The sequence below is a fragment of the Macrotis lagotis genome, chromosome 1 (assembly GCF_037893015.1).
Source record: "Macrotis lagotis isolate mMagLag1 chromosome 1, bilby.v1.9.chrom.fasta, whole genome shotgun sequence".
NCBI classification, from domain to species: domain Eukaryota; kingdom Metazoa; phylum Chordata; class Mammalia; order Peramelemorphia; family Peramelidae; genus Macrotis; species Macrotis lagotis.
In genome coordinates, this window is record NC_133658.1 from 583,055,698 (window position 1) to 583,081,249 (window position 25,552).

General features: G+C 37.6%; 1 pseudogene; it reads right to left on the reverse strand.

Moving 5' to 3' along the window:
* Positions 1–3,369: 3,369 nt before the first annotated feature.
* Positions 3,370–4,146, reverse strand: LOC141505552 (frizzled-6 pseudogene; annotated as a pseudogene).
* Between the last annotated feature and the right edge of the window lie 21,406 nt (positions 4,147–25,552).

A 25,552-nucleotide genomic window follows, 5' to 3' on the forward strand; every position in this document is an offset into this window, starting at 1 on the left:
AACTTATAAAAAAAGATAAATGTTGAAACCTATCTTTGCAGGTAATTGGGAAAATAAAATAACATTAAGGAAAATAAAATAAAACAAAAGGTGAGTTTTTTGAGGGTAGGAACTTTCTGCATGTATTAGTATTTCTAGCACTTAGCACAGTAGCTGGCACATAATAAGTGCTTTATGAAGTCTTAGTTTTATGCAATAAATGCATAAGAGAAATGCAAGCAAAATCCTAGAGGAGGATATCCTCAGTATCACTGTATAGAAGAGTGTTCTCTCCTGCACAGGAGCTCCTGCTTTATATTGACACTAGAGGTGAAAAGGTAGATATGACAGACAATGCTCATATGTTTCACCTTGCAGGGAAAATTGGAATAACAATGCAAAGAGCACTTTGTGACTATTACCAGATCATACTCCCTTGCAAATTCATGGACATAGCTTGTTTGGATACCTTTATTCCTAGTCTTCCTTTCAGTTAGGATTCTACATGTTATGAAAATTCCACCAAACAAGTCATAATTTATTTTTTATTGACATTTTATTTTTCCAGTTACATGCTGTGCTAGTTATTCTACATTCATTCATTTGCAAATTCCTAAATTACACATTTTTCTACCATTCTTCCTTCTCTTCCCTTTCCTCTTGGTAGCAAACAGTCTGATAAAAGTTGTACATGTACACTTGTATTTAACATATTTTCACATTAGTTATTTTGTGTAAGAGGAATTAGTACTAAGGGGAAAGGAAAAAATATGATAGGAAAGAAAAACATAAGAGAAGTTTTTAAAAAGTGAACACACTATACATTCAGATTCCATAGTCCCCCTGCCCCCCCCGCCGTGTGTCTATCCATAATTGGTCTCCCAGGATTGTCCTTGATCTCTAAACTGCTGAGAGGTGTTACATCCATCACAGTTGATCAACTCAGAATGTTGTTAATGTTTACAGTCTTGGTTCTGCTCCCTTTACTCAGCATCAGTTCATGTAATTCTAAAGAACAACCACTCATAGTTTTTTAGATAACAATAGTACTTCATCACATTCATATATCATAATTTATTCATTCATTTCCCTGTTGATGGGCATCCCCTCAACTTTCAATTCTTTGCCATTACAAAAAGAACTGTTATAACTCCCCAAACATTACAATTTTTGGTTTCTAATGGTTTAATGGTTTTGTTTTCTAATTGTATTGGTATTGCTGGGTCAAAGGGTATGATCAGTTTTATTGTTCTTTGGGCATAGTTCCATTCTCCAGAATGGTTGGATCATTTCACAACTCCACTAACAATTCCTTAATGTCCAATTTTCTCATATCTTCTCTAACATTGATCATTTTTCTTTTTTGTCATCTTAGTCAATCTGATAAGTGTGAGGTGGTACCTCATGGTTGTTTTAATTTGCATTTCTCTAGTTAAGAACGATTTGGAGCAATTTTTCATTTGCCAATATATATAGCTTTAATTTTTTCATCTGAAAATTGCCTGTTTATATACTTTGGGGGTATGCAAGTCATAATTTATTAAAATAGATTCTATCCTTTTCCCCATGAGATTCTTGTCTCCTCAATTTGGCATAATCCAAAAGGATTGTATATACTCACTTTAATTATAGATTAGAGTTCACTTGCTGAATGGAATCAGAGTAAAAGATATAACTTTGAAACTCTCAAGTTTCTGAATCAACCAAGAAGGTCTGAAAGAGTAAGGTCCCTCTTGCTACAAGGACTCCTGTTAAGATCTGTGTTTCTAATTCATTTTTTTTTCAGCATCTGGGAGCTGATGCTCTCAGAGATCTTTTATAGAGGTCCATTCCCCCCTTACCCCATACATATCATAGTTTAAGAGAATCATTTCCTTGAGTTTCTAGTGGCAATGTCAAGGGAAACATTCATTTGTTAGGTGACCACCAGGAGAAAGCCTTTTGCTTCTGATAATTGAGCAGGGGAACCAACTCACCCATAGTTCCAAGATAAGGAGTGATCTTCATCTTGTTGACATCTGGTAAGTCTTTCTTGCACTGCTGACATTCCCTTATACTACTGTCAGATTTAAAACTGACTACTTACCTTACAGTCAAAGCAACCCATCCTCTATACCATGAAGCAGCTCATGGTCTATGTTCCGTCTCCCTCTTCCCTTTCTTGGTACTTAAAACCTTATAGAGTTCCCTCAAGCCTTGAGAGCAGGGGGGTAAATGTTTAACAATTGTCTCTCCAGAAAAAAAAATTGAAAACAGGCATACTTTTAAGTTTAATAATCTATTAGTCAAGGAAAAACAAAATAAGATCAGAAAAAAACAGATTAAACCATATTATAAAATTCCTATTCTAGATTTTCTTCCTCTATTTATTTCTATGTCTTAAAAGTTATAATTGGTCAAATCAGTCTATGAATTATATCTTGTTTAGCATACCATATTTCCCCATGTATAAGACACTCCCATGTATAAGACACGCCTTAATTTTGGGGCCCAATATTTGAAAAAATGTATTACATAAAGTTATTGAACTCAAGTTTTATTCATCATGAAATTCAAGGACCTTCTGCTCATAGATTTCAGGCATCTTTTGGGCAAGTCTAGTGCATGGATGCATGCTTAATCCATTTCTTTTCATGAACCTGAAGCACCCATTGTGTCCTCCTTTGAAACCAAGTGACTTCTTTTTCATTAGCAATTCTTCTGGCCTCCTGCTGGAGACAGGAATTCCAATGGTCCTTTGCTCTTCAATACATCTCTTCAATTCCCTCTCAAACTCAGGCCATTTTTCTGACTTGCCTCTCATGACCTTCTTCTGCCATGGAGTTCTCAGTAGGGTTTCTTCTTCCTGTAGTCTCATATTGTTTTCTCAGTTGAAGGAGGACCAAATTGATGTTCAGCAGCTCCATTTCCACTCACTTTTGCAAACTTGTTCACTTTGAACTTGAAAATCTCTTCTGAGTCATTTCTGGGCAGAACGTGGCAAAATGTAGCCTAATATATGATGACAAATGCAAAACAATGAGCACAAAGACAACAAGTACAAAAAAGTGGGAAATGTAAGTAAAAAAAAATCTACAACCACTGTATAAGATGCTCCTGGTTTTTAGATCCCAAATTTTTTGAAAAAGATGTGTCTTATACAGGGGAAATTATAGTAGGTCCTAACATTGACACTCAGTAAGTGAGAACAACTTGAAAATAGTCAAACAGAAACTGGACCCCTGAATTTTTGCTCCTAAGGGAGAGTTTGTTTTTAGCAGAATGATTTTTTTTTTGAGAGTTGACACAAAAGTCAGAAGAAAATCTAACAAAAACCCTGCATTAACGTAACAGTTGGATTTGGTGATACCAAGAGCTAAATCACAAACCCCAAAACACAGTAAAATCTATTCATAATTTGGGTTGTCTATATGCAGATGTTGAGACATCAGGCACCACCCCCACAACTGCATGAAATTACATAGTCTTTTGTTTAATCACCTCACAACTCCACTTTCTTTCCACAGTTAAGACCCAAATAATGGTAAGAATCACCCACTATACAATGCCTGCTATTGAGAAAAAATACAAAAGCATAAAGAGAACAGTATTTTGGGAGCTCAAAACAACTGCTCAAAACAACCAAGCTCTAGTTTTTCATCTGCCTTATTACAGGCTGTGTTATTGCCTAGCAAAATTCTAATTCTGTAACAGAGAGAATAACATATGATTGGTCTTTCTGGGTACCTGAATCTTTTAACATCAATTAGAAGAGTCAGGAAGGTAAACAAAGTTGCACAAAGTTGCACAAAGTTGCACAAAGGCAAATATTGAAATAATTTCAATGAAACTTTTTGCAAATTCCAGTTCATTATTTTTGAAATTTATATTGGGGTATGGAAGTGCATACTGGTTAGTTCCGAGAAATTTATAGCTTTGTCCACCAGATATCTTCAGATGCCTTGGACAATAAAATCCATAGTCTTTTTAAACCTGTTCTAATTTTTTTTGGTGGGTTATGAGATGGGGGTAATGTCAGAAGCAACTGGAGCAGTCTCATCACAATGCTGCAATTTGCTGCATTATTCAAGGTCTTCAGGCCATGTAATCCTAGAAGTGCCAAATTAATTGCTTACAGTCAGAGTATATTTGGTTAAAAATTTGGGACAAACTATTAATTAGATACATGCAAATGAAAACACTCTGAGATACCACCTCACACTTATTAGATTGGCTAATATGACAGAAAAGGGAAATGATAAATATTGGAAGGAATGAGGGAAAACTGGGACATTAAGGCATTGTTGGTGGAGTTGTGAACTGATCCACCCATTCTGGAGAGCAGTTTGGAACTATGTCCAAAGGGCAATAAAACTGTGAATACCTTTTGATCCAGCAATACTACTACTGCCATACAGTGGTGAGTTTCTGTTTGGGGAGTGACCTTGCCTCTGACCTCCTGTGATGAATTTGCCCTCTCCATTTCCACTACAGCAATAGACTGGTCATAATGTCCTGTCAAATTAGGGGAAAATGTCATATTGTAGATCATTTTCACGTATTTGGGAATAACATTTGGTTAACAGGTCTGGAATGCTGCTATTTATAGACAATATAGTTATATATAGATATTGGTAACAAGACTAAATTGTTCAAAATGCTCTCATTATTTTATTGTCCTCTAAGACATTATTTTACTAAAATTCATTTCTTTATTTTTATCTGTGGGGAACTTTTGACTGGGCTCAGTGGCAGAGCCAGCAAGGTTACCCTGGTAGCAGTCTCTGTCACTTCCCTTGCCTTGTACTCCACAGCATCTTCTTCAGTTGGCTTCGTGGCTAATGGAAGAAATTGCTCTTTTCTGCTGATTATTAGACTATGTGATTGTAAGGAGAAGAGACAGTCAGGATGTGAGAGTGACAAAGGCAATGTGTGGTGCAGGGTGCTGGACTGATCAGGGACTCAACCTCTCTAAGCTAAATATTCACATTCAACAGAGCAGTACCCCCAAGGCAAAATTAATGCCAAGAGATTAGAGTGTCTCTCTGAGCAGCAACAGTTTGTTGCTAACTTAAAGAAAAACTGAGCCAACACACAGTTGGTAACAGTGAAGCAGAAAAGGAGTAGGCAGCTTTCAGAGATCTGGTGTACAGCCGTGCATTTGTTCATCTGGCTTAGAACACAAACCAGCACTGGTTTGATGAAAATGATGGGGAGATACAGAAGCTACTAAATGAAAAATGAGGTTTACCAGTAGGATAATTCATGCAATTCTAAGGAGGCAGCATTTAATTCCATCAATAGTAAAGTACATGCCAAGTATAGAGAGATGCAGGACTCTTGGCTCAGTAAGAAGGCACATGAAATTCAATTTTATGCCAAAACACTTTTATGATGCCCTGAAGGCCAATTATGGGTCAAAGACATATGGTGCATCTCAAGCACTCAGTGATGATGGATCCACATTGATTTATCATAGGAAAATGATCCTAGAGAGATGAATTGAATACTAGAGAGGTGGTTCTTAACAGACCATCATCCATCAATGTAGGAAAACATTGACTATTTACCTCAAGTTGAAGTCAATCAGTCCCTAGCTGAAGTTCCAACTGAAGTGGCAAAGCACCTAGTGCTGCTTCTATTCCAGCTGAGATGGCGGTGGGGGGGGGGGGGGTCCATTGTTCATCCAAAAACAGACTGAAATTTTCTAGGTTATATGGCATGAAGAGGTTACCCCTGAAGAATTCAAAGATGCCTTCATTGCCCATCTCTATAAAAGTAAAGGGAATAGATTTTTTGGTGACAATCACAGGGGTAATTTTTCTTTTAGTCACTGCTGGTAGGATTCTTGCCAGAGACCTTCTCAACAGGATGATCCTTCACCTGGAAGATGGTCACCTCTACTTCTTGGCAGTGTGGCTTCAGAAAGGGTAGAGGAACAGTGGATATGATATTTGCTGCCAGACAACTCCAGGGAAAATGTTAGGAACAGAAGTCTGTATACAATATTTGCAGATCTGACCAGGGCCTTTGATGCCATTAAATCTTGAGGGCTTGTGGAAAATCATGTCAAAATTTGGTTGCCTGGAGAAGTTCATCAGTACTGTATATCAATTTCATGACAGTGTGCGTGCCCAGGTTCTAGATGGTGGACAATGCTCTCGAGATTTCCCAGTCACTAATGGAGTGAAACAAAGATTTGCCCTTATTCCCATGCTTTTTAGCATGTTTTCAACTATGTTATCAGACTTCACTGAGGTTGAACATGGCCTCAAGGTCAGCTGCCATATGAATGACAAATTCTTCAACTTGTAAAGATTACAAAAGCCAAGACCACAGTGGAGAGAGTGTTGGTACATGATCTTCTGTTTGCAGATGACTGTGCACTCAATGCAGCCTCTGAAGCTGAGATGTAACAAAGTATGGATTGATTCTCTTCTGCTTGTGTTCATTTTGGTTTAACAATTTGGTCTAACAATTAACACCAAGAAAACCCAAGGTTCTCCCTCAGTCAGCACCACACCATCCATATGTGGAACCATCGATTACAGCAAATGGAGAAATTTTGAGTACTGTTGACAAGTTCATTTACCTTGACAGTATTGACAATGAGATTGACATTTGCATTGCCGGGCTAGCTCAGTATTTGGGAGGCTCCAAAAAAAAAAAGACTGACTATCAAACTGATGGGCTGCAGAACTGTTGTGCTGACCTCATTGCTATATGCCTGTGAAACTTGGGCAGTCTACCAGTGCCATGTCAGAAAACTGAATTTTTTCTATTTAAATTGTCTTAGGAAGATTCTGAAGATCACCTGGAAAGTGCAAGCATTCACATAGGAGTCAGAAGTGATACAGGGACACCCTGAAGGTCTCATTGAAGAGATTTAGAACTGTTGTACGTCATGGGAGAGAGTGGCACAGGACCACCCAGCATGGTGTGCCCTCATCAGTGAGGGGGCTGCACTCTATGAGGAAGGCAGAATTGAAGCAGGAGGAAGGAAATGTGACATACGTAAGTTTAGAATAAGTACCCCAGGTGTTTATGTGGACTATTTGTGCCCAACCTGTGGTAGAGCATTTAGAGCTTGTATTGTTCTGATCAGCTGTAGTTGGGTACACTGTAATTTGTCTCAAACAAAGTGATGTCATTTTAGTCTTCTTTGATAATTGAAGGACAAGAACCAAATCCAATTCACTTGGAAGTCATGATCCTCTTAGAGAATGAAGGACAAACAATAACACAGCAGGAAGGGTAGTGTTTTTAGTGCATGTAGTAGAAGGCTAACTGCAAACTCTCTTATGATAGATGGTAGGGTACCAGAAGTAGGAAAAGAAGAAAATAGATGCATAGCTAGAGAGTTGCCTCACCAGTTGCATTGACAGTAATTCCTGATAGTAATATTGCCAGAAGTAGTATTCCTTTTTAGTGTTGGGAAGGAACATCTTTCCAACTGAGAAATCACATTTTTAATGCTATATAGGGTTTCATGTTTTCTGGTACTATGATGTACTATCTGTCAGATTCCTAAACATCCTGGATTCCATTTCTAGGCAAAATCTCCCCTAGGTAGCTAATCTATATGAATTTAATAGCTTGGGGAAATAGAAAAAGTGAATTTGCAAACTTATTTTTCTTGTTCTTCTAGTTTCCAATCAGTCTGTTATGTTAATATGGGAAAGTGACACATGAGGATTCACAAATAATAGGAGTGTTTGCTGCTTGGTCTCAGTGAAGAGATATGAGAAGGCACCTCCTTTCCTTCTTTAAAAAGGTGTGGAATTATAAGTATATAATATGGTAGTGATAAATATATTTTTGATAGGTGTTTAACTTTGCTCAATTATTTTTTCCTTCATCTTTTATATTCTTTGTTAAAAAGAATAGTTCTGGTGGAAGGAGAAGGGGGATGAGAAAAGATAATGGGAAATGAAAGTGATATAAAAATAAAAGATAGCAATACAATTTTATTTTTAAAAATGAGAAACTTAATCTAGATGATCTTTACAATTCCTTCTGGGGCAAGCCATTTAACTTGCCTGGGATTCAGTTTCATCTATAAAAGGAAGGGATTGGACTAGATGATCTCTGAAATCCTTTTTAGCTCTAGCTCTTTTCTTTCTGATTTAAAATCTATGATCTTGTAATTCCACGATCATGGTAGAGAACAATGCAAAAGAAATCACAGTGGGAATCATGTTGATACCATCTGTTGAGCTGTCAGAACTAGAGGAGATCCTACCTATTAAGGAACCCTAAGAGATAATGTCTGCTCAGAGTCAGTAAGTCAATGAGGATCTCTAAATAGGTTTTTGGGAAGTAATTTGCTTATTGGTAGGTATCATTATTTTCTTTTCTTTGTATAATATAAAACATTTTGTGAACTTGGTACTTGCAGAGGAAATTACTATTAGAGCACCATGTGGGTTTCTCAAATTTTTGTGAGTGGGTGCAACAAGGCAGAGAAGTGAAAAGAATATTTTCATCCTTTCTGTCACCTCAAAGACACTGACATAGTTGTCAAATTGAGATTCATAAAGTACAGGTATAAACACATCAAGTCCCTGAAAGATGTTTCTTTGGCTTCCTATTTCAATCTAGAATAAAACACAATTCCTTCTAATTGGCATTTGAAGCCTTTTTTATCCTAACTTTCTTTCCAGGATTATATATTATTCCTCATCATCTACTATATTCTTGGTTTACTTCCTGTTCACCCCACATCCTGACTCTCCCTTCACCATGACTTTGCACTGGCTGTCACCAAGTCTAGAAGGGTCTTCTCCATGTCGTCCTCTTACAATCCTGATTCGTTCATTTGTCATGAAGCCTTTCCTGATCTCCCCAGTTCTTAGTATTCTACCCCCATCCTGAAATTTGTTGTCTATAACATGTATTGACATGTCTGTAAATGTATTGTTTTCCCCCATTTAGATCCCTTAGGGCAGAGACTTTTTCTGCCCCCTCACTTTTGTTCTCTACTGCCTAGGGCATTGCCTGGCATTCAGTAGATACTTAATAAATACTTACTTGCTTCATGAATGATGACTCAAGAATCACAAATGCTATAGGGTGGAATGATGTCCCCCTAGTTTTTTTATTATTTGAGTTAGAATGAAGGCTGCAGGAACAGTATAAGCTTTTTTTAAAAATCACAATTATTCCTGTGTGATATTCATTAGGCTCATGGGACTTCAAGCTGTAAGTGACTTTGTTGGTTATCTAGTCCAACCTTTTAGTTATAGAAACTGAGGCCCAGAGAGATAAAATGACTTGCTTTTAAGCAAGTTTGGTTACAAAGCTGAGTCCTCTGGTTTACTGTGTTGGAGGATTGCTCATCCCTTGTCTATGCTTGATCTGGACACATTAGTGACTTTTAGCTAAAAGATATCTATCAGAATCTCTCTTCTTGAGTCAATCCACTTTATGATGCAAATTTCCTCAACAGTTTCTTTCCTTTTTTGTTCCAAAGCTGGGTAATGTGGTAGAGTAGGTTCATGCTACCACAAACACAGAAACCCCCAAATGCAGATTAGTCTGTCCGGCAGATTCAGAGTTTCAAAGAAATCAGAAAAAATTCTAAATAAAACAGGCTTGTGCTTCTAACAAAAAAATGGGAATTGAAAAGAAAAAAAGGTGAAGTAACTAGCAATTTAAATAACTTACCAGAAGCTCACTTAACATTTAGTATACCATTGCTGATGGAAAGGGTTTGTCAAATGACTTTACTCATTAGTTCTGTGAATATTCAAACCAAAATATCTTTCCTTGGCCACTACTCCCTCATATATGTCATTTCCTACTACTGAAATCTAAACTCTTGAGCACAGGGACTACCTTGCTTGTATTTCTATCCCTAACACTTGGCACAATATTTACTACTTTAGTAAGTTCCTATAAAACATATTTTAATTTACCCACCCATTCATCCTTTCATTTATTTCTTATTTCCATGAGAATGAGGACTGAGAGGAGATAGAGTTAGTAAGCCTGTGTGGTCCTAGGAAAGTCCCTTAATCATTTTGAGACCCCATTAACTTATCTGTAAAAAGGAAATAATAATAATAATAATAATAATAATAATAATAATATTTGAATTCTTAAAGCACTATATATGAAAAATTTCTCCCAGTTCTCATGCAAGTACACATTTCAATAAATACTATTTACATTGCAGGTTGCTTTGCATAAAGAATGAATGAGAGTGGGCCTATAAGGGCCATCCTATATAGACTATGCCAGAGCTCCTTTGACAATTTATAGGGAAACCTTTGACTCAGTACTGTGTGGGTTTGCTGCTCTGGGTAGATGAAGCAAACCCTGAATGGTCTCTTGGTCTTGTACCCAATGATGCCTGAAGGGGACAAGGAGAGGAGCCTAGTCAAAGCTCGAAAAGGCTTCACCACTGAGTCAGGAGAAGAAGCCAATTCAGCAGACTCTCCAAGTTGCATTGAATAACTCTGGGACTTCCCCAAAGGTTAGTTTTTTCCACTTATGGCAACTGCATCCATATGACAGCTAAAGCAGGGGCATGGCTAGATGAGCTAGCCTGAGCCTTGGGGCTCCTACATTTCTTTTCTTTTTTTTTTTCCTTCTTTGTCTTTTGTAAGTGACTGTATAAGACTAAAGAAAGTCTGAGGAGGATGTCTCCAGCCTTGGAGATAATTTTGAGAGTTTGAGAGGTAAGAGTTCCTAAGTACATCAATTGGTATTGCCAGAAATAAATAAGTTGTCTCCTACATTCACTTTATTTTATTTTTTTTTTATTTTTTGCAAGGCAATGGGATTAAATGATCTGCCCAAGATCACACAGCTAGGTAATTATTAAGTGTCTGAGATCGAATTTGAATTCAGGTCCTCCTGACTCCAGGGCCGGTGCCTCTATCCACTTCACCACCTAGCTGGCCCTTCCTACATTCACTTTATTTATTTATTTATTTTTTGCAAGGCAAACGGGGTTAAGTGGCTTGCCCAAGGCCACACAGCTAGGTAATTATTAAGTGTCTGAGATCGGATTTGAACCCAGGTACTCCTGACTCCAGGGCCAGTGCTTTATCCACTACTCCACCTAGCCGCCCCCTACATTCACTTTAGAAGAAGACCACTGATGAGAAAGAAGGTAGGTCCAAACCCTGTCTTGTCCTGTTCTAGTAGCTGGCATGAATTTGGAAGGAATAGTTTGGACATGAAGAGCTGATGTAAAATATAAAATACCATTTCAGCAGTTCCTCCAAAATGCTTTCTGTGTGATAAGTATTAAGTTTTATTCTCTTTGGATATGTGAAAACATTTTTTTATGTATAGAGGAAACAAATAACTGTCCTGTACCACATGTTTATATATAGCGTTGTTCTCATTTACCTCAATGGTAAGGAATAACAAGTTCACATTTGCTTCCTCCTTTGTACACTAATATATTTTTCTACCCTCAGTTTTAAGCTACTCATTCTCCTTTCAATTCTTTTCTCCAGAACTCTTATTTCATTTAGAATTTCATTTTGTTTCATTTCTTCCAGATAGTCTTGTGATCCTTGTGGTCAGATCTTGTACCATGGCAGGTGTCACAAGACTTGGCCACAAGGAGGAGTTATCTGGTGATGGTCAGTGCTTATACCACACTTCTAGAGCACTGATCCTGGAGTCAGAAGGACCTGAGTTCAAATTCAGCCTCAGCCTATTTACCTAGCTGTGTGACTTTGGGCAAGTCACTTAACCCCATTGACTTAAAAAAAACCCAAATCCCCAAAACAAAAACAAAAATATATGGGCAGTGCTGCTATTCAACTCTACTAGGGAACAAAGCTAAAATCATGGTAGACAAAAGTATAAAACTAGAACTTCATACCATTTCTACTGAACTATAATTGGGCAGCTAGGTGGCACAGTGGATGGAGTGCTGGCCTAAGAGTCAGGAGCAGCAGAATTCAAACCTAGCCTCAGACACTTGACCAGCTGTGTGACCTTAGACAAGTCACTTAACCCTGATTGCCTTAAATCCAAGGCCGTCTCCAGTCATCCTGATTCATATCTGGCCACTGGATCCAGATGGTTCTGAAGGAGAAAGTGAGGCTGGTGACTTAGCATAGCACCCCCTCACTAAAAAAATTCTTGTGCTTGTCATGGAATCATTTCCCTAATGTCATAGTTTTCAAGATTGAAGGACAAACATCATCAGCAATCAGAACTATAATTAGTAAATGAATGTATGAGGAATCTTTACCTGGTGCCTTAATTTTTGTCTTCTGCTTTTCTGTTTTAATTTTAAGAATTAATTTCTTCCCCTCATTATTTGCAGGTCTCAGAGCAATCATCTTTTTTCTATGAACCTATAGTAAATATAAAGGAGTTTTTGGATTCATTAGATTTCACTTTGGAGGGAAGGAAAAAAAGAAAAAAGTATGAGAGGGAAGAAATTTAAGTGAACTTTTAGCTTAACCTGCTTACCCTCATTTTCTTAAGATGAGCAAGTCCTGTAGTTAGAACGCAAAATAAAGCTTAAGATATCAACTTACAGGTCTGGCATTAACCAATCAGTTTCCTATTTTACTTAATATAAATCTTTCCTTTCTACCATCTGTTCTTTGATCTGTAAATCATGTTCTTCCCTTATTTGTTCTTTAAAATTCCATTGTACCTGATCTGTTTATGTAATCAGACCCTATATAATGAATGATATTTAGGACTAACTGATTTTTGAAACAGTAAATCCTGTGCCCTGAGTATAACAAAACTGTAGTCCCCATCTCTGCATCACTGATTGTATCATTGACTGCAGTAACTAATCAAAGAATCCTCAGACACATTTTATCTCAATAACTGATGACTTCAGATGAAGTATTTTAGGTCAGATTAAAATTGAGTTTTCCAGTCCAGTAATGCCTGTACACGAGGTAGATTTTTAGGGAGGAAAAATTGACTGACCAACAATGTTGCTGAAAATTGTAGACAGGCAGATATTTTGTGCATTTGTCTGTCTGTTTTATCTCTTGCTTTTGAATAACCAGTTAGATATTAACTGTTGAACTCTAGCCACACTTATATACTGAAGAGCATGTTACTATGATTCAGAAACCAAAAGCCAGGATTTGATTGTTTTAATGGTGTAGGCTCCTCTTTTTCTAGATGAACAACCAGGCTAGGACTAGGATTTATCTGAACCTAGTGCCCCCTTACCTTATTCTTCTCAGGAAAACAAGTAAGAGATTTGTCTGACTGATTGCCTACCATTTGTAATTACTATATAGCCTTGGCTAACTTCTTAGTTTAGATTCCTGGATAGTTCTTTTTCTGGCCTCATCTGAAATAAATCTCAAGGGGGCAGTAAAATACTATCACTGAAAATATAAATCTGATATCTCAATTCTGCCTTGAGTAGTCATTGATCTTCAAGACATTCCTTGAGTTCAGGTAACTATAGTCTGGTTTTCATAATTATAGTTTGTGGCATTTGCCTGTAGATTTGGAAACTTAATTGTTCCTGATCAAATCTATTCCTTTTCTAGAGATAAACCCTTCTAGTTGTTTCTCAGCTAATCAGAAGAGCATTCCTTTCAAAGAAACCAATTTGTGTAAAACCTGGGTGTGACATCTTGTGAAAATCTCTAAACATTATTAATATCTAAAACGACATCATTGGCCCCGAGAAAGAGTCTTTGATTTTGAAACATTGCATATGCTTGTTAATTGTTGAAGCTTCATACCCAAATCAGCTCTCTTTGATGTCTGTAATTATTGGAGTTCTGATGTTAAGCTTGTCTTTTCAACAGGATTTTCCACTGACCCTTTGAGTAAACTTTCAGTGGAACATGAGTCTGAGAACAGCAAGAAGACCAGTAACTTTTTTCCTCCTGAAAATTCCAAAGCTTTCAAAAAATATACAATCACTTCTCTGTGCTTCTAATTCTAAGAAGGTAGAGAATACATAAGATAAGAAGGAAAAGATCATTTCTCCTTTGCAGAAATTTACAGCATTGTGATCTAATTAGAGACTAAATTTGTGAATGGAAGAGAAGTTTGTGAACTAAATTATGAAATTCTGAAAGATCCTAGGAGATTTTGAGGACTGCATTTGCCTTGAATTTGTTCACACAAACAGCACACCCTTCAATTTTTTCTTCTCTGGAAAATGACAGAAAATATTCATAACTTAAATAAAACTGAAGCTAGTCTCTAGTGAACAATTTTTTTTGAAATGAATAATTACAGAGATTCTGATCCTTTAATGTGAACAATTTTAATCCATTGCACATAATAGAAACATAATAAATATTGATTTATTGTTCAAGTAGTAAGCCAGTGTTTTCTTTCTTCAGGGCCCTACTCAGTGAGGGCCAATGATCCTCTTAGGAGTTTTTGTTACCTCTTTTACAAAATTCCATCCATCCTTTCCTTTATTTTTTTGGGTAGTCACCATTTTTGTGTGGTTTGGAGAGTCTATCTAGTTTGACCTGAATGAGATGATTCTTAGGCTCACAGATTTGAAGATATAATGAACTTGATTTCCTCATTTATAAAATGGAGGTAGTTATAAATTATGATACCTCTCATGAAGCCCAAATGCTAGAGAGTATACAAAGAAATATAATCCATAAGATTCTATGTAAACATATGCTATTTTTATTATATTTTTAAGTTCCATAATTTTCTGGAACTTCTTCCTGAACTAATGGTGATTTCACTCTTCTTTCTCATCTTATACATTTATTGTTGGGTTGTTTTCAGTCACATCCAACTTGTCATGACCCTAGTTGGAGTTTTCTTGGCAACAGCATTGGCATGTTCAGCCATTTCCTTTTCCATTTCTTTTTTTTTTTTTTTTGCAAGGCAAATGAGGTTAAGTGGCTCTCCCAAGGCCACACAGCTAGGTAATTATTAAGTGTCTGAGGCCAGATTTGAACTCAGGTACTTCCTGACTCTAGGGCTGGTGCTCTATCCACTGAGCAACCTAGTCACCCCTCCTTCTCCATTTCTTATGCATAGTAAATAATAGTTCTCCTGTGTATGTCTCAAAGCTTCTCACTAATTATCCTTTCTGTAGGGATGGGGGCTTGATATATGGGGGCAGTTATAGTGGGGGATATGGACCCTGACCACAGACCACATACATGGGTCCCTAAGGTCCTTCTGCTAGATGGGAAAAGATGCAGAATTTGAATCTGGGACTTTTGACACAGTCTGATGTTGTTCTTCCTACACTGAGATGATGTGGGAGCAGCAGAGACCACCAGGGAGACCCTCAAATCATGTCACAGAGGCAGCTGAACATTCCTCCCAGGAAGGAGACTGATCTGCCTACCAGGGATCCACCCTCATTCCTGAAGATCAGGAGAGCAGAGTGGGTGATATCATTTGATGCTTGACTCTCCACTTCTCTATGTCCCAGCATTCCTCCTTCTTCTTTACCCTTGTGGGCTCCCATTGTTGCTGGAATTCTGGCTAAAGGTTTCAGGGGTTCCAGCAAATATGAAAGAATTCACTTATGATCTATTCTGACTCAGAAGAAATGTTAGGGACAAAAAGGTTTTTAAGTATTGCTGTGCTTAGCAGAAGCTAAGAGAGAGGAAAATAAAGACAATTGGAAGCCATTGATCCCTAAGCAACATAAATATCCATGAGAGGATGCGCAAAAAGGAAAGCTATAGGAGTATGAGACGTTATTTAGCGGATCACACTCCCCCAGAGTGGACCACCCTCCCAAAGGAAGACAACTCTCTAATGAACAATTTTAGCAATTCTAGCAAATAATTTTACTTCTTAATTCAAATAAAGATCAAAGAGTAATCAAAATTTAATTTAACAAGATTTTTACCTTGCCACTATATATCTTCTGTTAATAATTTAACAGAACTTAATTGTCTAGGTAAATCAGAAACAAAGTTATCTTAAAGAAATTAAAATAAACTATATATTTGAAAGTTAAGAAGAAACCAAATTAGAAAAGTTTTGCCTAAACTTTAGGGTCTCAGGAATTTATTCCAGTGGGGGAATCTCTAATTAATTCCATAAGAACATCCTGGTTGGGTAAAATAGTGGAGGCTTCCTCCAAGATAGAATCAAAGGGTTTATCTTGTTGAGTAAAAGGCAGACTAAAGGCAGGTTGTATTTACACAACCTTTAACGGTTTCTTTGGCCTCTAAGGGGAGAAAGATGTTTTCTCCAACTTGCAGTTTCCATTTTGTTCAGGGAAAAGTAAAAGTTTTACAATTAATCGGTATTTTAAGAAATGTACTAATTTGCAAAAAAGGAAATGAATAAAGAAATGAAGAAAACCCGTTCTGAGAATAGACTGGAATATACGTTGGGGAAATATAAAGACAAGAGACTGAGGACATAATGAAGTATTAAATTAAGAGTGTGGAAAACCAATTTTGAAGTTTGGAGGACTTTAATAAAAATCCTCAGGGTAAAAAAGAAAAAGTTTGAGAAGCTTTTGGATATCCTTGAATAGGAAGGTTTCTATGCTTGTAATTTGTGAACCCTATTTGGAGCAATGTTTGTTAGCTTTAGCTTTGTGATCTCTTGAGTTTTGTTTCACTGATCTAGATATTTTTTTATTTTTTTTATCATGAACAAAGTCTTATTTATGTTAGCTCTTCTTTTTTGATTTCTCTATTTTTCTAATTACATGTAAAAACAATTTTTAACATTAGTTTTTTAAAATTTTAAGTTCTAAATTCTCTCTCTTTCCTCTTCCCACTGAGAAGGCAAAGAATTAGATAGTTATACATGTGCAGTCATGCAAAATATTTCCATATTAACCATATTGCAAAAGATAACACAGAGCAAAGCAAACAAATACACAACTCCAAGGAAATTAAAGTTTTAAGAAAAAGTATGCATTGATCTGCATTCAGGACACCATCCTTTATTTCTGTAAATGTGAATGGAATTTTTTCCTCATTAGTCCTTCAGAATTGTCTTGGAGCATTGTATTCCTTAGAATAGCTAAGTCATTCAGAGTTGATCACAATACAAATTGTTGTTACTATATACAATATTCTCCTTGTTCTGGGCATTTCATTTTTCATCAGATCATGTAAGTCTTTCCATGTTTTTCTGATGGCATTCCACTCACCATTTCATATAGCACAATAGCATTCATCACAATCATATACCACACTTAGTAACTTTGGACAGTTAGAAGTGCAGTGGATAGAGCATTGGTCTTGAAGTCAGGAGGACACGAGTTCAAATATAGCCTCAGACCCTTGACACTTAGCTGTGTGAACTTAGGCAAGTCACTTAACCCTGACTTTCCTGATCCTCCTTAATGCTATTTTCCCTTTTATTGTTATTTTGAGTTTATTTTGCGAGTACCTTTCTTGGACACAGTTGATTGAAGGTTGTGTCCCCCATTTGACTATGAGGAACTTAAGAGTTGGGACTATTTTTCCATTTTTTTTTACCTCCTTAGCACTTTTGAAGAGTACCTGGCTTATAGGTGCTTAATGAATACCTGCTGACTTGACTCTAGGCTGGAGACTCTTATCTCCAGTTCTGGATTGTTTTGGGGGGACCTTAAGTATTGTTCTTTCTTGACTGCCTCCCCTGTGCTTTATCCTTTAGAGTATCATTAAAGTCGACAAAGCACAAATGGTCTTGTTAGTGCCATACACTGAGTCTCCAAAAAGCCCAAGTCCATATGGCAATTCTTAGAGCCCCCCAAATATATATGGATATGTTTCTTATGTGTATGTACATGCATATGTAAATGTATATATATATATATACATAAAAATAATTTTTTTCTTTGAGGGCACAGACCTACTACAGTTGTTGTCTTCTCCCTAGACAACACATTTTGTCCAAATTCTGTTTTCTTATTCTTAGAGAACAATTTAATTTTAAAATTTTAGGTGAAAGTTTTTCAACTATTTTTGTTATCTGGCCTAAACACTTCTAGTTTCTTCCTTTTGGGATGTGATTTGATGCTAACCATATTCCTCTTCCTTTGGAAAGTCAATTTGGTGTTATACAAAAAATACTGCAATTAAGAGTCAAAAGACATGAGTTCAAATTATGTCTGAGAGACACAAGATCAAATCATGGTTCTTATGGTTCCTGGGTCACATTGAACAGTTGCTTAAATTTTATGAGCACTAGTTTTCTAAACTGTAAAATGTAATATTTATGTTGCTCACTTGGAGTTGTAAGGAAAGTATATGGTAAAAGGGTCTGGAGATGGAAATTGCCCTGTCAGCATCCTTCTTAAAATGTGCTACCAGAACTCCAAACACTATGTCTGAACAGAGACTAAACAGGGTAGAAGCCAGTGAGGCTTGAATTAAGAGATTAGACTTCTACTGAAGCAGCCTAAGGTTTATTTAGGGTTGAATGGGCAGCAGCTGACTAGTGATCAGCTAAAACCACCAAGTTTTGTATTTTGTTTTTAGAATTAATTACTGGTTTAAGGTAGGTCCTTTATGTAGAAGGTTCTCTGTACCTGGGTGAAGGATTTAGCATTTGTCTCTGTATGATTACTTTTAATCATGCTATCTACCATGTCAAGATAATTCAGAACCTCAATTCATCTTAATACCTAGTTTACTGTTTTCATCCAAGTCATTGATAGAAATCTGAAGAAGGATGGGCTTATGTAGTTAAACCAGAAACCGCATCACCAAAGACTTTTATCCAACAGAGCATTCATTGATATTTTTACATAGTTAATATTTAAACAGCTATGAATCAGCCTTATTATTCTATCATTTGGCCCACATTCTTTCATCTTAATTCCAAAGATAGAATTAGATACTGTCAAATGCTTTGCTGAAATGAAGATACAATATGACTTTGAAAATTGATCATGCCCTTTAAATTATTAATAAATACCTTTATAAAGATACAATGATCTATTTTAGACAGACTTGTCTGAATATTAGCAGAACTGGAAGATTTATTATCAATTGCAAATTCAATTTAAAGAACATTAGTTTTTTGTTTTTGTTTTTGTTAGGCCGTGGAGTTAAGTGACTTGCCCAAGGCCACACAGCTAGGCAATTATTAAGTGTCTGAGGTCGGATTTGAATTCAGGTCCTCCTGACTTCAGGGCAGGTGCTCTATACTGTACCACCTAGCCACTCCAAGAATGTTAGTTTTTACATCTTTTTTCCTAGAAGCAGAAGAATAAAAGTAGTATAAAAAGAAAGGTATCTTATTGCATGTCATTTTGTTTTCAGAGAATCCCAAGGCATAACTAACTTCAGAGGACTTGAGGGGGAAAATATGCCTCCTGCTATCTCAGCACAGAAATGGTGTGGAATGGAACATTATCAGATACAGACAATATGTGAATTTTTTGGTTTGACTGTATTTATTTGTTACAAAAGAGGGTTCTATGGGTGTGGGGATTTTCTCATTGGGAAGTGAAAGTGACATCAAGAAAAGAGCATCATGAATGACTTCATATGTATAGTATGGGTGTCATGTTTCTTGGTTTCTCAATAGATGAGGGAGGAGCTGGAGAAAGGGAGAAAATATGGAGTCCAAAATAGTTTTTTAAAATTAAATTAGGAAATAAAGTCAACTGCCCTCCAAGCTAAAGAGAAAAAAGAATAGAACAAAAAGAATGGAACATCAACAGAACATTCTAAAAAGAAAAAAGTAGATCAAAGGGAGTTAGAGGTAAAGAGACTTTGGTATCACCTAGCCCAGGTCCCCTAGTCTACAGAGGAGAAAGCGGGAGCAAGGTAGTAAAGTGGCTTGTCTAAAATCACAAAAATAGTAATGACAAAATGTCAGATAGAGAAATGCAGTGAATTTGGCATCACAAGACCTGAGTTTGAATTTTGGCTTTGTCAGTACCTGTGTGACATTATACAAGTCCCTTAGCTTCTCTGGCCTTAGTTTCTTCACCTGTTGATTGACGGGATTAGACTAGATGACCACTAAGGTACCTTTCTGTTCTAGATCCAGATTCTCCTAAGACTGGAAACTTGCTAGCGGTTTTTAACTTGGCACTTTCTAGTCTCTGGTACTTCTCTGTATATAGAAAAGATTAGTGCTGCTGGAAAACATGGCAGATTAAACAGTCAATGATTTAGAGAGGAACTCCCTTCTCCCTCCCTTTCAAACCACAGAGTCCCCCCCCCACCCCAGCTACCACCAGGGATTTTAAAAGGACAGGGAAATTGCCCTGCTTTGCCCACATTCACTGTCTATATAGTTTATTATTGTGTCTTAGGAAGAATATGGCCCATGATATTATTATTCTCTTCCCCCCCCCCCCCAATGCATTATAATCTTAGTTGCATAAGCAGCCAAAATCCATGGCTAGTATCCAATGACTAAATCCAAATTTGGTTTATTAAACTTGAATCATTTAAATCTGCTTTCCTTCCAGCTTTTGTTCTCCCTCTTAGTTCAATCTCAGCACTCATATTCAAGCAAAATTTGGAAAGATTAAAATGGCCATCTGGCTTTAAAAATGTTGTCACTTATACACTGAGAAAACTTAATACTGCCTTTAAAAAGATAATAGTTCTTTTTGTACATTGACCAACACCTGCTATTTAGGTGCTTTTTAAAATACTTTTTTTCAATTACCAAGCATTTATTTTCTTACTCTCCCACCTCACCTTCCCCCCATTGAAAAAGAAAAAATAAGAGGTCTAAAGGAGTCAGCTATTTGTCTTCTGAAGAGGGAATGAAGCAGAGTAAACAGTATTGGTTTCCCTTCTGTACCACCCTCCAGTTGGGAGAAGGTATCAGCCTGTGAAGGCAGAGAATTGATAAAGCATATGAATCATTCTAGTCTCATCAACAGACATTGCTTCTTGCAATTCAGATGGATCCTGAGGGCCTCTGGAACAGCCATCTCTGGCTCCCCAGGGTTGCTTTTCAGCATTCTTGTCATTAAGGAGTGGCAAGTTGACTCACAGCTCAACCCACACAATGGAAAAATACCCCAGTATAAGACTCTCAGCTGGGATACTATTCTGGTTCGAATATCTACCATTCTGCCAGCCTGAAGGACAAGGTCTTTGGTTTTAACCTTGCCCCCAGGAACAGAATTTCATTACATTTCTCAAAGCTAGCCCAAATGTTAATGTTGACTGGGACCAAACATCCACATCATTATGGGTCCCAGATCCCAAAGTTCTGCATACTGTTGTTTACTCTCTTCTCTGTTACATTGCCTTTCTTCTAGGATTTAGGGACACCACTTTGTTCTGATTCTCCTCTTACCTACCAGACTACTCTTTCTCAGTCTTCTTAATGATAAGAGCCCCACAGGTATCTGTCCTAGGTTCTCTTCTTTCTTTATACTACTTCCCTTGGGGAATCTTATCAGTTCCCATGGATTTAATTATCATTGTTATGCTGATGATTCTCAGATTTGTCTATTTTGCTCTAACCCCTCTGAACACCTTCAATTTTGCCTCTCTGAATGTTCTTCACACATCTCAAACTGGGTATCCAGGAGACAACTTAAATTCAACATGTCCAAAACCAGAATCATTATCTTTCCCCCTAAATCCCTTCCTTTTCCTTACTTCCTGATCACTGTAGAACACCACCATTCTTCCAGGTCCTCAGGTTTGCAACCTAGGCGTCATTCTGGACTCTTCCTATCTCTCAACCTTCATATTCAATCTGTGGATTTCATCTTTGTAAAAGCTGTAGAAAACACTACCTTTTCTCCTCTGATACATTAAATTAGAGTCAGGAAGACTGGAGTTCAAATCCAGCCTCAGACATTTCATACTTACTAGCTGTGTGACCTTGGGCAAGTCACTTAACCCTGATTGCCTCACATCCAGGGCCATCTCCAGTTGTCCTGGACCCAGATGCTCTGGAGGAGAAAGTGAGGCTGGTAATTTTGCAAATCCCCCCCCTCACTCAAATCCAGTTCATGTGCTTGTCATGGCATCACTTCCCTGATGTCATGGTCTTTTTAGAATGAAGGACAAAACATCATGCCTTTATCTCATTGTGCCTAACTACTGCCTGCTCATGGATCTGCCTACCTCAAATCTCTCTTTTCTTCAACCTATCCTCCATTTAGCCACTAAAGTGAATTTCCTTAAGAGCAAGTCTGATCATGTCTCCCCTCCAAACCCCACTCAATAAACTCCAGTAAGGCTCTCTTCCCTAATTGTCCAGTCACTTCTTACCCCCTTCAGAATCAAATACAAATTCTCCTGGAGCTTGAAACTCTTCATAACCTGCCTTCTCTTGTCTTTTCCCTCAGTGAAGCTGGCCTTCTGGCTATTCCACAGAGAACTCCATCTCTTAGCTCTGGACATTTTTTCTAGTTGTTCTCTGTCCCTGGAATACATTTCTTTAATCCCTCTGCCTCCTGGCTTCCCTGGCTACCCTGAAATCTCAGTTAAAAATCCCACTTTCTGCAGGAAGCTTTCCCCAATCCTTCTTTACTTTAGTGCTTCCCATTCTTTAATTATTTCCCATTTATCCTTTATATAGCTTGTTTGTACATATTTGTTTGCTTATTATTTCCCCAATAAAATAAAGCTCCTCGAGGGCAGGGGCTCTCTTTTGTCTCTTCTTTCACTTAGGATTGCACATAGTAGGCATTTAATAAATATTGATTAACCAAATGGCTAACATTCTTGATGATCTCTCTGATAGGGTTTTATACATAATGGTTTGATGATTTTAGTCTCCCAAAGTGATTTCTTACTGTTGTTTAATTGTATTTCCACTAAAGTTTCATTACTTTGCTTCATAATGAGGGCACAGAGGTGACCTGAGGTAATGCTGAGGGAATGTAAACTCTGGTACATACTACCAAGTTGGAGAGACTTCAAATATGTGACTCTTGATGATCTATATTATCTGTAGTAAGAGGTCTGGCCTAAGTAAGGTTGGAGATACTTATCATGAGAAGGCTGGCCATTAGGTGAGGAGTGCTTTCTGGCCCAAGGAATTAATTCATAGACAGTTCCCTAAAATGTAGAAGAATTAAGACTTGCCTAGGGAAGGGAATCATCCATTTATAAAATAGGGATCATTGAAGTATCAGGAATCCATTTAATTCTGATTGTGACTAATATATTTGTATTTTATTTTTTTTTAAAGTCAAGTTAGTCTAAAACCAAAAACTGGGCCTTCTATCAAGTAGGAGCTTTCAGAATCTTGGGGGAGGGGGTACACATTTAATATAATGGACCCCAAAATTAAGTGAGAGTGACATCTAGTGGCAATTCAGTAAACATGTTCATCTCAGTCTTGGGACGGCTCTAGCATGTCCTCTTCCAAAGGTTTGTTGAGACTGAGAATTTCCAGGGGAAACCATCCAACAAAAAACTTGCCTAATTATCTAGAACCAATATTAATACAAAACCCTTGTCTGACTCCTGCTCTCATGCCACTACTCCAGCCCATCTGCTGCTCAGATGTCAGTGATCTTTCTAAAGCCCAGGTCTGACTATGTCCCCTCCCTTTCCCATGGCTCCCCCCTCACCTGGATCAAAAGAAAAATCCTCTAGCCTTCAAAACCCTTCATAAACTGACTCCTTGCAGCCTTCTCACACACTCCTTCTATGAACTCTGGGAACCAGAGCTCCAAGCTCTAGGCATCTTTGTTCACTGTGTCTCCTCCTTGCCTCCTGACTTCTTTCAAGTCCTTGATAAACTCTCATTCTGCAAGAACTCTTTCCTTTATACTAAAGCCTCATTAACATCTCTTGCTTATTTCCAATTTATCTTTCCTATAGCTTTTTTTTTTACCTAACAGCTATTGTTATTATCAATAGCTAACATTTAAAGAGCTTTTTTTTTTTTTTGCAGGGCAATGGCGTTAAGACTTGCCTAAGTTCTCACACAGCTAGTTAATTATTGTCTGAGGTTGGATTTGAACTCAGGTCCTCCTGACTCCAGGGCTGGTGCTCTATCCACCTAGCCACCCCTGGAGCTCTTAATTATACACACAGAATATATATACTGTGTCACTAAAAACTTTACATGTATTATTTCATTTGATTTGCACAACTCTGGGAAGGAGGTGCTATTATTATCATTTCTATTTTGCAGATGGGGAAGCAACATGAGAGGTTAAATGACTTGTTCAGTGTCACACTGTGGGTGTCTGAGGCCGGATTTGAACTCAGGTCTTCTTGAGTCCAAACCCTAGGCTCTATCCACTGTGCTCCCCAGCTGTACATATTTGGATGTCCTTTCCTCCATTTGACAGTAAGTTCCTTGAGAGCAGGGACTGTTTTTAACAGGGCTACTTCTGCTGTTATATTTTCCAAAGAATCCAGAATGATCTTGGTATGTGGGAAGAAGACGCTCTGCATAGAAGAACATATGAGACAATCTTATTCTATTAAATTAAATGGTTTGTGTTCGTGTGTGATCAATAAATGATAATATTTAACTGACAGACTGATTGGATCCATGATGGTTGTGAGGGCTCGAAATTCTCGGATAAAACTGGGAACGGTTTCTTTCTGGATGCCTTTTCCCACAAATGTGCTTGTGAAAGTGAATTTTTCTGTACTTGTTGCTCTGAGATCTAAATACTGAAAAGTGTTGAATATGGAACTCAAGTCTTCGAGTGAACTTTCTTCACATCAACCACACTTCCAGTTTCTGAAAGCCACAAAATGAGCCCCAGCCCTTTCACTACATGCCTCAAAATAGTCCAGAAGCCAATGTACAAGGGTAGCAAAGTCCTTTGAGCTGCTCAGTTTCACAACCCAAAGTCATCCTTGCCTCTTCCCTGTTTCCTCTGCTTATTCAGCTCCCACAATGTCCATCTGTCCTGTCTTCCTTTTTCACAGACACTCCTCCCTGGTCACTATGCCTCTAGGCTTTCCCCCTCTCTACTCCATCCTTCAGACAACTACCAAACGGACAGATCTGACTACTCACTGCCTTGCTCAAATAGCTTGAAATACATTACGTGACAATAGTGTCCTCTAATTGCCTTTTACATTGAAGCATTGGGTAAACCTTTCTTGCTTCACTTCCCATTATTCCTCCACATTCATTCTAAGGTCCAGCCAAATTGACTTGCTATTCTTTGAATATGACAATCTATTTTTTTTTTGTCATAAGTTGCCCTAAGGGCTAGTATATTTTTCTTACTGACCACTATCTCTTGGAATCTTAATTCCCTTCAGCTTCAGATTCAAGTGCTACCTTCCAGAAAAGGTCTTTCTTTATCTCTCTAGTTCTGTTTGCCTAACTCACATCTACCATTAATTTTATGGGGACTAATAGCAATAGACCCTGTTGTAAAGAAATGCAAGCCAAGTCAGAACTTTGAGCCATTTTTCTGGCTCCCTGCCTTGATTTTCATCAAAGTTTTACAACACATTGCTTAACTCTCTTCTCCCTAATCCTCTCCCCTCTTCCTCTCCCTCCAAAGCTTAGTGCCAGCCTTGTATTTAGGATAAGTACTGTTTATAGGTAAGGAGGATATGAAGAGACGTCAGCCCATTGGTACTATGGAAAGACCACTATCTCTGGTGTGTTAGAAGTCTGGGTTCACCCCACCCCATCCTAGGCATATCACATACCTTCCTGCTTCTCTATTAAGTTGAGGGAGTTGGACCAGATTCCTTCCAACTCTAGATCTTTGTTGCTTTTATCTTGAATCTCTCCTTAACAAGCCTTCACCTTATGC